We start from the raw sequence: 15,897 nt of genomic DNA on the forward strand, positions 1-15,897 counted from the left end.
ATCTCTGATTGGGGTAAAAGTTATCTTTTTGTTTTTAATGCATCAAAAACTCATTTCTTACATCTCTCAACAGTGGCATGCCCAGAAAATTGAAAGTTTTTTTTTTTTTTTACTGTGCAGCCCTTGACTTTGGCGAGCGCAGTGAGCCCATACAGCCTGGTGGGTTCGAGGGGTGCTGAAAGCCCACCCCACCCCCAGAAAATTTTGCACTTCGGCCAATTTTATGATCATTTTGAGGCCATATGGAATGGGTATACAACTTAAATATAGCATACAGTGCTCGTCAGAAGTATCGAGCGCCCATGGGCGGGCGGGCAATACTTATGGCCTAAAAAGAATCACCCATTTTTGGTAGTAAAAATTGAGCCAGAAGTTTGCGGTGCTAGCATGACGTCACGGTACCCTGAGGCCTTCCTACGCGCTGGTTGGTTCCCTCCTCAGTTGCCTATGGGCTGCCTGAGAGAGAGGAACTCTGCCGCATCTCCCTCTCTTTTTGCACCATTTTTTACCGAGTGTCCCGCAGTGTTTTGGCTTTCACCACTTTGTTATGACACCTACCCGTGAACTCTCGAGTGAAATCATATCCCAGATCATTGCCCTAAAGGAGGCAGGCCACCAAATGAAGGAAATTAGTGAATTGGTTGGTGTGGCTCGATCGACAGTGTGTAGGTGGTGCGCACGTTTTCGAGTGGAAAACAGTGGTGACGTTCCCACAAAGAAACCGCGGTCTGGTAGGCCTAGGAAAACCCCCCTGAGGTTTGTTAATGTTTTAAAATGTGCAGTGGAGTCTAATCCTCGTGTGAGTGCAAGGAATATAAAGGAGAGCAACCCGGAAGTGTTTGGTGAGGTTTCTGTGCGCACAGTGTCTCGAAGGGTCCATGAGCTTGGTTACACAAGTCACAGGCCTGTGAGAAAGCCTCTTCTCACTCGTTACCAGCGACTTCGTAGGCTTGCCTTTGCTAACAAATACCTTAACTGGGGTGACGAGCAACGGTTGTCAGTGTTGTGGTCTGATGAGGCAACGTTTAGTGTAACCCGTAACAGAGGAGCATGTGTGTACTGGCGCAAAGGTAGTGACCCACTTGACCCACGGTACGTTGAAAGCACAGTTAAACATCCTGATTCACTCATGGTATGGGCTTGTTTTTCTGGTAAAGGTTTGGGGAAGCTTGTTGTGCTTCCCAAGAACTGCAGAGTGAATCAGGATGTTTATCTGGAGCTTCTGTGTGATCATTTACCTGAGTCATTCGAGCTCACAGGTGCACGAGTGTTTCAGCAGGACGGTGCACCTGCTCATAAGGCCAAATTGGTCACCAATTGGCTTCGTGACTGCGAGGTGTCATTCATGAAAGACTGGCCAGGAAATAGCCCAGACCTCAACCCGATTGAAAACCTCTGGTACCTCGTAAAGAAGAATCTCCAAGGGAAGGACGTGAGTTCTCTGCCTAAGCTGGAAGCTGCCATTCGTGACTCCTGGACAAAATACCCCTCCAGCACCTCAGGAACCTCGCCCTTTCACTTCCAAGACGTCTCAGATCCGTGAAAAAGCGTAAAGGATACCCTACGAAGCACTAAAGGTAAATAAAATGCATTATTTATATGTTTTTTCAATGTTGAAAGGTTTGTTTCGTAGGAGGGATGCAGGGCGCTCAATACTTCTAATGAACACTGTATTCTAGTCATTTTTAAGTACTGTACAGTACTCTGTGCCACTAAGTTATGATTCATTCCGTCCAAAAACCATATACTGCACTACTAAAATTCAGATGCTCACATTTTGATCAAACAACTTCACAACAGTTAGAAACTAATAAATTATATGTGTGTGTGTGTGTGTGTGTGTGTGTGCAGTGCACTCGCATAACTCACGGACTTCTAACTCGCGAATTATCAAATTCACGGTGTCCTTATCGAAGTCACCATTATCATCAAACTCACAGAAAATGCTTTAACTTGCATTTTTCCACTAGAAAATTGTTTATTTCTGAGATGTTTAGCACATGGTATTGTTGCCACAACTCGCGTCTGGAAGCCAATCATATGTAAGCACACAGTCATTGTGATTGTGCAGCCAATCAGAACAATGCTTTCTCCACCCATGCCTCCTACACCTAGTGGCCAGTATTGCAACTAGGCTAGTGTGCCGAAACAACTACCTATCTCTCGTCGACGTGAGCATTGTCATCGGTAGGATTTAGGAAAATGCTTTTCAGTATTTATTATTATCATACAAGGATATGTAATGTCTTTTAATATTGTTTATTATCATTAAAAGATATGCAGTACATACTTCTGAGACAGGATGTTAGTGTTGTGTTCAGAGGATTTCTGTTAATGTTATACTAGGCTACCTGACACCATGGCAGAATCAAATATATTTTTCCCTATAAGGTGTGTTTTTTTAACTCATGTTTTTCCATCTCACGGCATGAGTTCAGAAGGAAATTACATTGAATTAGGCAAGTGCAGTATATATATATATATATATATATATATTTTATAGAGTGAGTCCTTGAAATATGGAAACTCAAAGTACGAATTTCTGATGGTACGAGAGCGATGAATGTAGGACGAATTCCACAGAAAGTATCTGTCTCGATGGTACGAAAAGAGATACGAGAGGAAATAAGAAAAATTCAAAATGGGTGTTCTGCACAGCACCGCGCTCGCTTGCGGCGAGAAAACGAACTAACCCCTCTCTGGTAAACACATTTTCACTCACTTCCCAGTCGAGTCACGTCCCTCCTCTCCTCTCAGCTTCAGTACGTTACGCAGTTTTTTGTTGTTCTTCCTGTTTTCATACTTTCACCATGCCTCCCAAGTGCCCTGCATCATCTTCAGCATCCAGGGAACCAGCTGCCAAGAAGAAACAACACTGTACTCAGACTCTGGAGAGGAAATCGGAAATTATTAGGGTCCACCACGTGACTTAGCACCATATCAACGACATGATTCTCCAGCCGCAGCACATGTCTGTATTTAACTGTCTCTATCTATCTATCTATAGCCCGACGCCCTAATCCCGCAAAGGGTGGCCGCAGACAAAACGCCTCCAAGTCACTCTGTCACCCACCATTTGACTCCCCTCCCCCCAACTCACCCCCCCCTCCCTCATATACCTCTCAACTACATCCCTCCACCTCATCCTCGGTCTACCCCTCCCTCTCCTTCCCTCCACCTCACCTACATACACCCTCTTAGTCAGTCTTTCATTCTCCATCCTCTCCACATGTCCAAACCACCTCAGTGTATTTCTCCTAATCTTTTCAACCACATCCACATCTACCCCACAACGTTCCTTCACTTCTTCATTCGTCAACCTGTCCCTCCATGTCACCGTACAGTGTCCTAATACTACAGTAATTAGTTGTATGTTTTATTTTTTAACGTCTGTACAATTGTATAGTATCGTATACGTGTATTGCATACTTCTGAATAGGAGGGGTAAAGTTTCAGTGGGAGTCCAATGGGATCCTGGAACGCATCCCCCCCTTTATATGTATATTTCAATGGGGAAAATCGTTCCAATATACGAAATTTCGGATTATGAAAGTTTTTTTTGGTCCCTATCCCATTCGTATTTCGAGGACTCACTGTATATATATATATATATATATACTGTATATATATAATATATCTGTATATATAATATATATATATATATATATATCTATCTATCTATTGCCAGACGCCTCAATCCCGTTTGGGGTGGCCACAAACAAATCGCCTCCAAGTCGCCCTGTCCCCCGCCATTTCACTCCCCTGCTCCCAACTCACACCCCCCTCTTTCATATACCTCTCCACCCCATCTCTCCATCTCATCCTCGGCCTCCCCCTCCCTCTTTCCCCCTCCACCTCACTCACATACACTCTCTTCGTCAGTCTTTGACCCTCCATCCTCTCCACATGGCCAAACCACCTCAGTGTGTTCCTCATAACGCTTCCTATCACATCCACATCAACACCATAACGCTCCTTTATATCCTCATTCGTCAGCCTGTCTCTCCATGTGACTCCACAGGCTCCTCTTAAATAACTCATTTCCACGGCTCTCACTCTTGACTTGTGTCCTTCCAACAACGTCCAAGCTTCACTTCCGTACGTTAGAGTTGGTATCACAATACTGTCATGTAGTAACTTTTTCACTTCCATGCTCACTTCCCTGTTTCTTATCACTGCTTTCAAAGAACCAGCAACCTTTCTTCCCTGCTGTACCCTTTCAAGCACTTCACCCTCCAAACCTCCATCCTTACTCATCACACTACCCAAGTAATTAAACGTACTCACATTTTCCAATTCCTCACCATCCAACCTCGCTGTACATTCACTGACTTCACCTCTCTCAAAGACCATCACTTTACTCTTCCCTACATTCACCTTTAGATTCCATTTCTTACACACTCTCTCAAACTCATCCACCAAGCCTTGCAGCTCCCCTTCGTCTTCACTCAACAACACGGTATCATCTGCAAACAACAGTACAGGGAGTTTCCAAACATATATATATGTATGTATATACATACATACATACAGTGGAGTCTCTTTTATCCAAAATTCTTTTAACCGTAATATTCCATTAACCGTAAGTTTTACTAAAATGTTCTCATTTCGGTTAACCACAAAAATCTGAACTCTATCCAAAAATTCAAACACGGTGGGCTTGTTTTGTACCACTAGCATTAGTTTATGACCGCATATATATCCCTTGCTAGGGAGTTGCCCACTCCCTAACCTACATCCACCACGTCGGAAGATTTGGATAATGTGGGAGATGATGTGGGTGATGTGGAAATGATTGAATAAGGAAACAGAAAATATGAAAAAACAATTAGATTTAAGACTTTATTTGTTCTAATTGCTTACAGTGAATTACGTAATTGTTTTGGTGAAGGTTTATTTAAGTTTATTTGAGTGAAGATTTATTTAAGTTGACAGTTTCAATTACAGTTACAAAAGCCCAGTTACATACATAGTTACTACAGTGTAGTAAGTGTTTTGGTGATGGTGAGGGGCTTTTGGGGTGCTGGTGGTGGTGGTGAGCTAGACGTCACCAGAAATGGGTGATGGGTGAGTACAATACTGTTCCCTTGTATCCAACATATTATTACAGTATCTTTTATCCGAAAAAATCAGTTAAATGAAACTTTGAAAGTCCCATGATTTTTGGATAAAAGAGACTCCATTGTATATATATATTTTTTGTGTATGTGTATGTATATATCTATCTATCGCCAGACGCCTCAATCCCGTTTGGGGTGGCCACAAACAAATTGCCTCCAAGTCACCCTGTCCCCTGCCATTTCACTGCCCTGGTTCCAACTCACACCCCCCTCTCTCATATACCTCTCCACCCCATCCCTCCATCTCATCCTCGGCCTCCCCCTCCCTCTTCCCCCCTTCACCTCACTCACATACACTCTCTTCATCAGTCTTTCACCCTCCATCCTCTCCACATGGCCAAACCACCTCAGTGTGTTCCTCATAACACTTCCTATCACATCCAGATCAACACCACAACGCTCCTTTATATCCTCATTCGTCAGCCTGTCTCTCCATGTGACTCCACAGGCTCCTCTTAAATAACTCGTTTCCACTGCTCTCACTCTTGACTTGTGTCCTTCCAACATATATATATATATATATTACATATATATATATATATATATATATATTTTTATTCCAGTGGTGGGCAGCGGAAACGAAGAAAGACCTTGCTCAAACGCAATGCACAATCCACAGTTCACTACCTTGCGCAAGTGCGCAATTTGACAAATATTTAGCTTTCGCATTGTCGCAAAGGGCAAGCACAAACCATTTGCATATATTTGTTGGAAAATTATTGAGATATTTAAATATAATAGCTTACTTACTTTTATTTATTATTATTCTATCTATCTGTTGCCAGACGCCTTTATCCCGTACTGTAATGGGTGGCCACTGACCACAAACAAGCAACAAATCACCTCCATGTTGCCCTGTCCCCTGCCATTTCACTGCCCTGCTCCCAGCTCACACCCCTTTCTCTCATATACTTCTCCACTCCATCCCTCCATCTCATCCTTGGTCTCCCCCTCCGTCTCCCCCCCTCCACCTTACTCACATACACTCTCCTCATTAGTCTCTCACTCTTCATCCTCTCCATATGACCAAACTGCCTCAGTATGTTTCTCCTAACGCATCCTATCACATCCACATCCACACCATAACGATCCTTTACTTCCTTATTTGTCAGTCTGTCTCTCCATGTAACTCCACATGCTCCTGTCAAGTAACTCATTTATTTCCACAGCTCTCACTTTTGACTTTTGTCCCTCCAACAGGGTCAAAGCTTCACTTTCAAACATTAGAGTTCTGAGTTGGTATCGCAATACTGCCATGTAGAAACTTTTTCACTCTAGGAAGTTAGAACAGAGGAGTGAACAGGCTGTGAAGTGGAGGGACAGGGAAACAAAGGCTGTGATGTTGCCAGTTTTACTTTTATCTGCATATTTGCTCATCTGCGAAGAGGTGACGGTGCGGCCTTATTCTTTACCAACATCCGCGGCCTTACCACAAATTTAAACTCAGTTCATTTTTTCCTTCAGTCCATATCCCCTTCGGCCCTTTTCCTCACAGAACCACAAATCTCACCCTTTACCGATATATCTCCATTTTGTTTTCCCGGTTACCATCTCCTTACAAACTTTCGAAACAAGGGCGGCACCTGTTGTTATATCAAATCCCAATATGCAGTTGACACAATTTTAAACTTCACTTCATCCAGTTTTGATTACTCATTATATAAATTAAATTGCCAAAACATTACCAAATATATCTGTGTAGTTTATCGTTCCCCCAATGCTTCTTCGGAACCCAGTGTATTTGATTCCACATCCACTCAGTTGAGTAACCTTGACCTTGCCCTTGGCAATGAAATTACCATTTTGGGTGATTTTAACATACACAATGTTGAATGGTTATTGCTTTCTGCCCGGACTGACAACGCTGGTCTAGAATGCGAGCTGTTTGCGGAATCGTTTAATCTCACCCAGTTGGTAAAACAACCAACCAGAATACCTGATAATCCTGACCATAATGCCCATCTCTTGGATTTATTCTTGACAAATAATCCAGATCAATACAGGATAGAGGTACTGTCACCACTTGGATCCTCTGACCACAATCTCATCAAAGCCTCATTAGTTAACCCTCCTACATCTCCCCATTCCGAACCTGTCAGGGTGACCCGATGGCACTTTGACAGGGCAGACTGGGATGGATTTAGAAATTATCTTGCTGATGCTCCATGGCAGTCTTTCTTCTCTAGTGATCCCAATTCTACCCAGTCCCACATTTGTGACTTAATACTAGCTGGTATGGATTTATTCATACCAAGTCAACAATTCACTAAAAGATCAAACTCTCCAAAATGGTTTGATGGCAATTGTGCCAGAGCAACAGCCCAAAAGTCATTAGCATATAACTCTTACTTAAAATCAAAAACACCTGAATCACTCTCCCAATTTAAAATTGCTAGAAATCATGCAAAAGCTGTATTAAATCTATCTAAATCAAACTTTCTTCAAAAGCAAGCATCAAAACTACTTAACAACCCTAATGACAATAGAATATTCTGGTCAACTCTTAATTCTTTCAATAATAACTTTAACAAGTCATCTTCCATTCCCCCACTAAAATCTTCAGATGGCAATATTACAAATGACCCACGTGGGAAAGCAGATATCTTTGCTAGTACCTTTGCAAGAAACTCTACCATAGATGATACCAGCCAGAATGTCCCAGTACTGGAACTTGATTCTCCCGAAATTGCCCCACTTAAAATACAGACAAGATTTGTAAAATCCATCCTAGACAATTTACCTACCAACAAAGCTCCAGGTCCAGATGGAATTCCGCCAATTGTTTTGAAAAAGTGTTCCCCTGAACTTGCCTCTGTCCTGGCTAAATTATTCAGACTATGCATACGTACTTCTTTATTCCCAAATTCATGGAAAGAAGCCAATATCCACCCAGTTACGAAGAAAGGAAGTTCGTCTGACCCCTCCAATTACAGACCAATAGCTATCACATCTTCTCTTGGTAAGGTATTTGAAACTTTAATTAATAAGCATATTGTTAAACATCTTGAATCCAACAACTTAATTAATGATAGACAATACGGTTTTTGCCACGAAAGATCCACCATTGACATACTCAATCTCTTAACTCATACCATCCATCAATCAATTGATCTTTTTGGAGAAACTCATGCAGTAGCTCTTGATATCTCTAAAGCTTTCGACAGAGTATGGCACCGTTCCCTGCTGTCCAAACTCCCTTGCTATGGACTAACGTCTTTTGTTCCTTTGATTTCTTCTTATCTTAGTGACAGGAAAATAAGAGTAAAAGTAGATGATGTATATTCGAATTTCCACTCAATTAACGCCGGCGTGCCACAGGGATCAGTTCTGGCGCCAACCCTATTTCTGGTTCATATTAATGATCTCTTATCTGTCACTCACAATCCCATTCACTCATATGCAGATGACAACACTACATAGTTCATTCACACTCAGACATCCATTTACAAAGTCTAATATCTCTACCTCTCAACTCAATACAGCCATCTCCATAAATCAAGATCTATCTACAATCAGTGAATGGGGACAAAACAACCTTGTCTCTTTTAATGCTAGTAAAACTAAATATATACAGTTTACTAATAGACAGATATTGCCAGATTCGTACATTACCTTCAGTGCTACTAATATTCCCATCTCCAAAAGTATTGAAATTCTTGGTGTCTCACTTAACAGTGCCCTCAGCTGGACCTCTCATGTCAGATCACTTGCTAAAACAGCCTCAAAGAAACTTGGATTATTGTACAGAGTCCGTAACTTCTTCGTCGATGAGCAGTTAGCTATAATTTATAAGAGTCATGTGCGCTCAGCTTGAATATTGCTCACCCTTGTGGAATGGTTGTGGAGAGGTTGCATTAAGACAACTAGACAAAATTCAGAATAAAGCTGTTAGAATCATTAACAACCCTGCCATTACATATAAACTACCTCCCCTGCAAGTAAGAAGGAATGTTGCCTCCCTTGCATTATTTTACAGATATTTTTTTGGCAAATGCTCAGACGAAGTTGCGTCCATGGTGCCACCTCTCCATGCCTTCCCTCGTGCTACACGGGCATCTGGTAACGCTCATGACTGGAATGTCACTCAACCACATTGCAGAACTTCTGCCTATCAGAATTCTTTCATTCCCCGAACTGCATCTCTCTGGAACTCGCTTCCCCAGAGTTGTTTTCCTCCAAATTTCAACCTACAACTGTTCAAGTCTAACTTTTACAGATATTTTATGAACAGAGGACACCAGTAATCTGGTGTATGGATTATTTTCTTTCTCCATTTGTTTTTCCTTCCTCCGTTCTGTTATTAAAAAAAAAAAAAAAAAAAAAAAAAAAAATTATTCAGTATAGATACACAATAGCATATGTAATTCCTTACAAAATTCATTAAAACATATTACTGTATTTAAATCAAATATCCATTGCCTAATAAATTATTAGGCTGTGGATATTTGATTTATAAAATATGTTTTAATAATTTTTGTAAGGAGTTGCATATGCTACTCGTAATAAATAATGTATTTTTAATTTATTAATATTTACTAATAATAATAATTAGAAAATATTAAAATACATTATTTCTGTTGAAGCATTTTAAGAAATGCTACTACCCTCTGACCCTCCCGCCTCCCCCCAGCAGCACCCTCACGACCCACCCAAGCCTTCCCCATCCCTTGTCAAGACATACGGGAAGCTCCCAAGACCACGTGTCCCTTGGATTGCGCAGTGCGCATTCCACAGGACAGGTGCACAAGGCAGGTGCACAAGCACAAAATTAGTTGTGCAATCGCAAATAAATTTGCTCTTGCGCACCTGCCTTTCCATGTGCAAAAGCGCAATATTGCTTATGGTCTCGTGCAGTGCGCAATGCGCAAACAATATTCACCGAAGTGCAACGGTGCGCAATTGTGCTTTGCGCAAGTGTTTGCGCATCTGCCCAGCACTGTATGATATATATGTATATATATATACACACACACACATATATATATATTATACATATCCATTATATAAAGATCACTCTAATATCCGGACGCCCAATATCCGAACATCCCCACTATCCGGACATAAGAATGTTTCATACTGTACTTTTTTCCATACTATACTTATCTCATTTCACTCTTTAATGTCCTTTATTGGTGTGAATAGGGTGTTAGGAGCTAGGCATGTGCAGTAGGAAGGTGTTTTACTGAGTTAGGCCAGGTTAGGGTCCATAAGTACCAGTCCAGGAGCCAGTCACCAGAATGTTTATTATTGTATGAACCTACTTCTAAACCCTCATTTTGTTTCTTTTGCATTTATTTCAGTCATTTATGTGCCTTATTGGTGTGATTTGGGTCTTAAATAGGTGTTATGCATGTCCAGAGGGAGTTGTATAGGTGTTTCTCTGAGTTAGGGTCCATAAGTACAAGTCCATAAGCTGGGGCCCAATATCCGGACAGAACCAATATCCGGACCTACCTATGGCTCTATTACGTCGGATATTGGAGTGATTACTGTATATATACAGTACCCTCGCGTCCAGCACGGTAATATTGTCATGCATGGGTCACGTGTTGGACCAAAAACGTGTTGGACTAACAATAGAGCTTATGGGGAAAAATGAATTATGTCAGCAACCCTCGGAAAAGTCACCCTAAATACCTACCATATACCTATACATATATTGGTACTATTGTAATTATAATAAATGGTACTGTGTTATGAATGATAACTAACCTTTTAGGATAGTGTTGGTGGGCTTGCTGGGAATGGAAGGTGGTATCCAAGGCTGTAGGTATTCCTACTGGGTCCCTGGAGGATGGCTGCTGGCGTCACTAGCGGTAATGGCTGTTGCTCCTCCTCAACCTTCCTCATAAATCCTTCGAAATCACACTCAGAATCACTATCTTCGTCCACAGCCATGGAAGGTCCTGCTTCTGCCTGTCCTAGCACTGTAATCTTCGGCAAAGTGCATGCTTCTCACTCTGTTGCCAGAGCCCCATCTCGTGACTGTGGAAAGTGATCGCCGTCGCTGACTCGGTAGAGAATAAGGAGAAGCAACTTTGTTTATAAACTGGTACGCACGCCGATGAGAAGGGTTTCAAAACGATTGATATTTATTCTAAAATATTAATATGTATTCAGTGTCAGGCTAAATGTTCAATGCTGTAGTACGATACATTCTCTGTCGAGTTGCCTGGGTTTTGGTCACACTGTTTTGCCCGTCGTATCCTCGGCAGGAATCCATCCAGATGAATTCCAAATGCCCGTGGTATCGTCGGCAATTTTACCACGTTACCGTTCCGATTTACCATCGTATCCTTGGCAAACCTGGTATGAAGTGCCGTGTGATAGCCTTCGGCTGCCAGGATCTTGTCTTAGTTTTTTATTATGATCACGTTGGGTTCATTCATGTTGTAGGCCTTGGCAATGTCAACTTTCCTCTCCCCTTTCTTCTTCCTCTCGATGCTTTCTAGCTTGGTGGCCTGAGGGAGGTGCCGACGCTTCTTGGGGTTCTCAGAAGGCTTCCTAGGCATCATGAGCAGGGTAAAATGCAGTAACAAGGGCAAAAAATGCAGCAAGAAAAAAGCACCTTCCAATGCGACTGAGTGGCACTGTGGCGGGAAAAATTTAAACAAAACATCACGTGACACCAGAAGCGTTTTTAATTGGGCGGCATCACGATCACGTCACGATAGCGGGCGGGGAAGGCTACTTGATCAGAAGTTTTCATTGGCTATCATCATCATGGGAATGTCCAGTATGACCGTGTTGGACCGGGGGTGATCGTGCTAGAGTGAACTCTGCGGATTTGGCCCACTTCTCGGAGCTCTGTGCGTGTTATGCTAACACACTCGTGTTGCAGTAATTAAATCGTATTAAATAATACTAATTAATTGCTCTCCGTGCTGGACCCAAATCTCCCTTCGTGCTTGTGGATGGTCCATCTTGAATAGCCTACCGACATACTTTGCTTTCCAGCATTTCGCTGTCCATGGAGACAGCAGAAGCAGAAATACATTTATTGCAGCTATTTTTTGGTGTTATAACAAAGACTTTCATTAATATTAGCTATTCGTCTTAACATTAGTTATTTCTTAATCATGTCAATTGCATGGTAGATGTGGGCACCCATCATCCACTCACTCACAGTAGGGATGCCCTATGGCCTTTACACCGAGTGACAAGTCAAATGGTTTCCTATACCAAGGAAACCATTTACTACTCTGGGTGGTAACCATATAACCGGGGACTTTGGTCGGGTTAAGTGTCTCCCAGATTCCTCTATCTAAAATCACTTAATCGTGGTAAATATTTCAGAAAGCCTCAGCAGTCTTAAAACCTGTCAAGGACCCCAACCGAATGGGCAGATTCATATGGCCATGTGGAATGTGAGAGATGTGAATGAGGAGAGCAAGAGGGTGGAAGTGATGAAGATATGCTGTGATGATATTGTGTGAAACAAAGATGATAGGGTGTGAAGTGGAGGAGTGGGGGGGTGTAAAATGTGTAAGGTCGGGCATGAATGGGCAAGGATGATGCAAGGAAGGAGTTGCTTTGTTGACGAATGAAGTGTGGCAGAGTGGAATGAGAGATTACAAATGTGTCAGCTCAAGATGTATGTATGTCAAGTTCAAGTTTGAGAAGGTGAAAGTGGCTCTGATTGTAGTGTATGCACCGTGTGATGATAGGAGTATGAGAGAGAAAGACAGGTTTTGGGATGAGCTGGATGAGCAGTGGGAGAAATACCCAGAATCTATAAAGTGATTATAATGGGGGATATGAATGGAAGAATAGGCATTGGTCCTCAGGATGACATAATGGGTTGTAATGGAGTGCTAGGAGAAAATGATAATGGGAAGCAACTAAAGGATATGTGTCAGGAGAGGAGGTTGTGCATTTGTTACTCATATTTCAAACACAAAGATGCACATAAATGTATGTGGTATAGAGAGAACGGGGATCGTGTTGAAAGGAGCTTAATTGATTCTTTGCTCATAGAGAGATCGATGCTGGGAATGGTTGCTGATACGAGGGCCATGAGAGGACGATGTGGAGGTCTGTCAGATCATATGATTGCGATATGCAAGATCAAGCTGAGAGGAGTGAGGTGGACCTGGAGAGAGAAGAGCAGTCAGGGAGAAAGACTGAAAGTTGAGAAGCAGAGGATCAGAGAAATGGCAGATGAATACAGTACCAAAGTAGAGGAAGAGTTGGAATCAGTGAATTGGAATGAAATGGATCTGGACAGCCTGTGGAATGCATATAGGGATTGCTTAGTTAGGAATGCTAAAGCAGTGTGTGGTGTGGCAAGAGTAACAACAAAGAAGAAAGGTATGGCATGGTGGGATGAAGAGTTTAAGAGAGCAGTGGAGGAAAAAAGGAAGAAATGGCTAGAGTGGTTACAGAACAGGAGTTCATTTGAAACAAGAACTGAATACATTGAGAGCAAGAAGCCCGTAAAGAGACAAGTGAAGACGAAAAAGGAGATAAATGATGATCTTGGAAGAAAAATGAATGCAAATTACTCTGAATATAGGAAGTTATTCTGGAAAGAGGGCGGAAATGTAGAAGTGATAGCAGAAAGAAATGTGAAAGTGTGAAGGATGTAAGTGGTAGGTTATTAACCCATGGGCATGAAGTAGGGACCAGATGGAAAGAATATTTTGGAAGCTTGATGAATGGGAATAGAGAGAGCAGAGCAGCTGCAAACATATTGGTTTTGGGGGTGTGCAGAGAAGGAATGCAGTGATAGGAAACGTGACACTTGCACAGGTGAAGAACATTGTGAAGCGGTTGGAACATGGGAAAGCAGCTGGGGTTGATGATGTATATGCAGAGTTGAGTAATTGTAATGGAGAGAGCAGAATGAAGTGCTTATTGGAGATGTGTAAGAAGGCATGGATGAGTGAAATTGTGCCTGCAGAGTGGAAGAAGACTGTGATGGTACCCCTGTACAAAAACAAAGGTGAGTGAATGAGTGCAAGAGCTATCGTGGCATAAGTTTACTGAGTGTGATAGGGAAGGTATATGGAAGAATTATTATAGAGAAAGTGAGAGAGAGAGCAGAAGTCCTATAGGGTGGCTTAGGACTGGCAGAGGATGTGTGGATCAAATATTTGCAGCAAGACAGATAGTGGAGAAGGCTTGTGAGAAGGACTATAAGGTGTTTGTGGTATTCACAGATCTGGAAAAAGCATATGGATTGTGGAAGGTTTTGTGCATGTACGGTGTAGATGGTAAGCTGCTAGGTGCTGTCAAGAGTTTTTATGATGATAGTGAAGCATTTGTAAGGGTAAATGGGCATCTGAGTGAATGGTTCACAATCGGTATGGGCATATGACAATGTTGTATGATGTCCCCATGGCTGTTGAATATATAAATGGAAGGGATGATGAGAGAAGTAAAGACACAAGTAATGGAGAGGGAGATGGTGTTGGTAATGAATGGTGATGGATGGAATATCTTAAATATGCTATATGTTGATGATGCAGTACTACTTGCAAATACCGGACAAGAACTTGGTAGACTAGTGCAGAGTTTTGCTGATGTTTGTGAGCGTCATGCCTTGAGAGTAAATGTAGAAAAGAGTAAAGTGATGGTTATTGAGGGAGAAGGTGACTCCCAGTGTGATGTTACAGTGAACAGAGAGAGCCTGGAATTGGTGAAAGAGTTCAAATACCCGAGTACAGTGATAGAAAAGTTAGGAAAATTTGCAAAGGAAGTGGAAAATAGAGTGACACAAGAAAAGGAAAGTAGCTGGTGCAATGAAGGCCTTGATAAGAAACAGAGGCTTGAGTGTTGCAACTGCACGAGGTTTACATGAAGGAGTGTTAGTGCCAACTTTAACATACAGATGTAAGAGTGGAAAGTAGAGTGACACAAGGAAGGAAAATAGCTGGTACAATGAAGGCCTTGATAAGAAACAGAGGCTTGACTGTTGCAACTGCACAAGGCTTACATGAAGGAGTGTTAGTGCCAACTTTAACATATGGATGTGAGAGTGGAAAGTAGAGTGACACAAGGAAGGAAAGTAGCTGGTACAATGAAAGCCTTGATAAGAAACAGAGGCTTGAGTGTTGCAACTGCACAAGGCTTACATGAAGGAGTGTTAGTGCCAACTTTAACATATGGATGTGAGAGTGGAAAGTAGAGTGACACAAGGAAGGAAAGTACAGTAGCTGGTGCAATGAAAGCCTTGATAAGAAACAGAGGCTTGAGTGTTGCAACTGCACAAGGATTACATGAAGGAGTGTTAGTGCCAGCTTTAACATATGGATGTGAGACTATGGTGTGGCATGAAAATGATAAGTCAACAGTGAGAGCAGTGGATGAGACTGCTGAGGAATGTATGTGGAGTACAGAGAGTGGATAGGATTCAAAATAATGTGATTCGTGAAAAATTTGGAATGAGGAAGTCTGTGGACACCAGAATCGAAGAGAGTGTACAGAGATGGTGTGGTCATGTGGAGAGAATGGATAACAATAGAGTGATGAAAAAAGTATATATGAGTGAATTTGTAGGAGGGAGGAGGTGAGGTAGGCCAAGGAGAAGGTGGAGAGATATGGTGGATGAGTGTGTGAGGAAGAGAGGTTTGGAAGTCGATGAGGTTAGGGGACTGACAAGAGATCGAGCTGGCTGGATGAATATTGTGAGGAGAAGAGCATGATCAGGGATTTGGCACCCCTTTCTAATATGACAGCATCCAGATTGACTCTGCTGGATACATTTATGTGAAGCTACAAAATGTAGTGAATGTTTTTGGTGTATCAGATAGAGCCAGGATTCCAGGGGCTTGAT

General features: G+C 42.1%; 1 protein-coding gene across 1 annotated transcript in view; it reads left to right on the forward strand.

Annotated features, from left to right (window-relative positions):
• Positions 1-15,897, forward strand: part of okr (DNA repair and recombination protein RAD54-like okr) — a 152,559-nt gene that overhangs the window by 12,560 nt on the left and 124,102 nt on the right. The gene's annotated exons all lie outside the window — the stretch shown is intronic.

The sequence above is a fragment of the Coenobita brevimanus genome, chromosome 51, assembly GCF_032717465.1.
Source record: "Coenobita brevimanus isolate Jiangsu-jjx chromosome 51, ASM3271746v2, whole genome shotgun sequence".
In the NCBI taxonomy this organism is placed as follows: domain Eukaryota; kingdom Metazoa; phylum Arthropoda; class Malacostraca; order Decapoda; family Coenobitidae; genus Coenobita; species Coenobita brevimanus.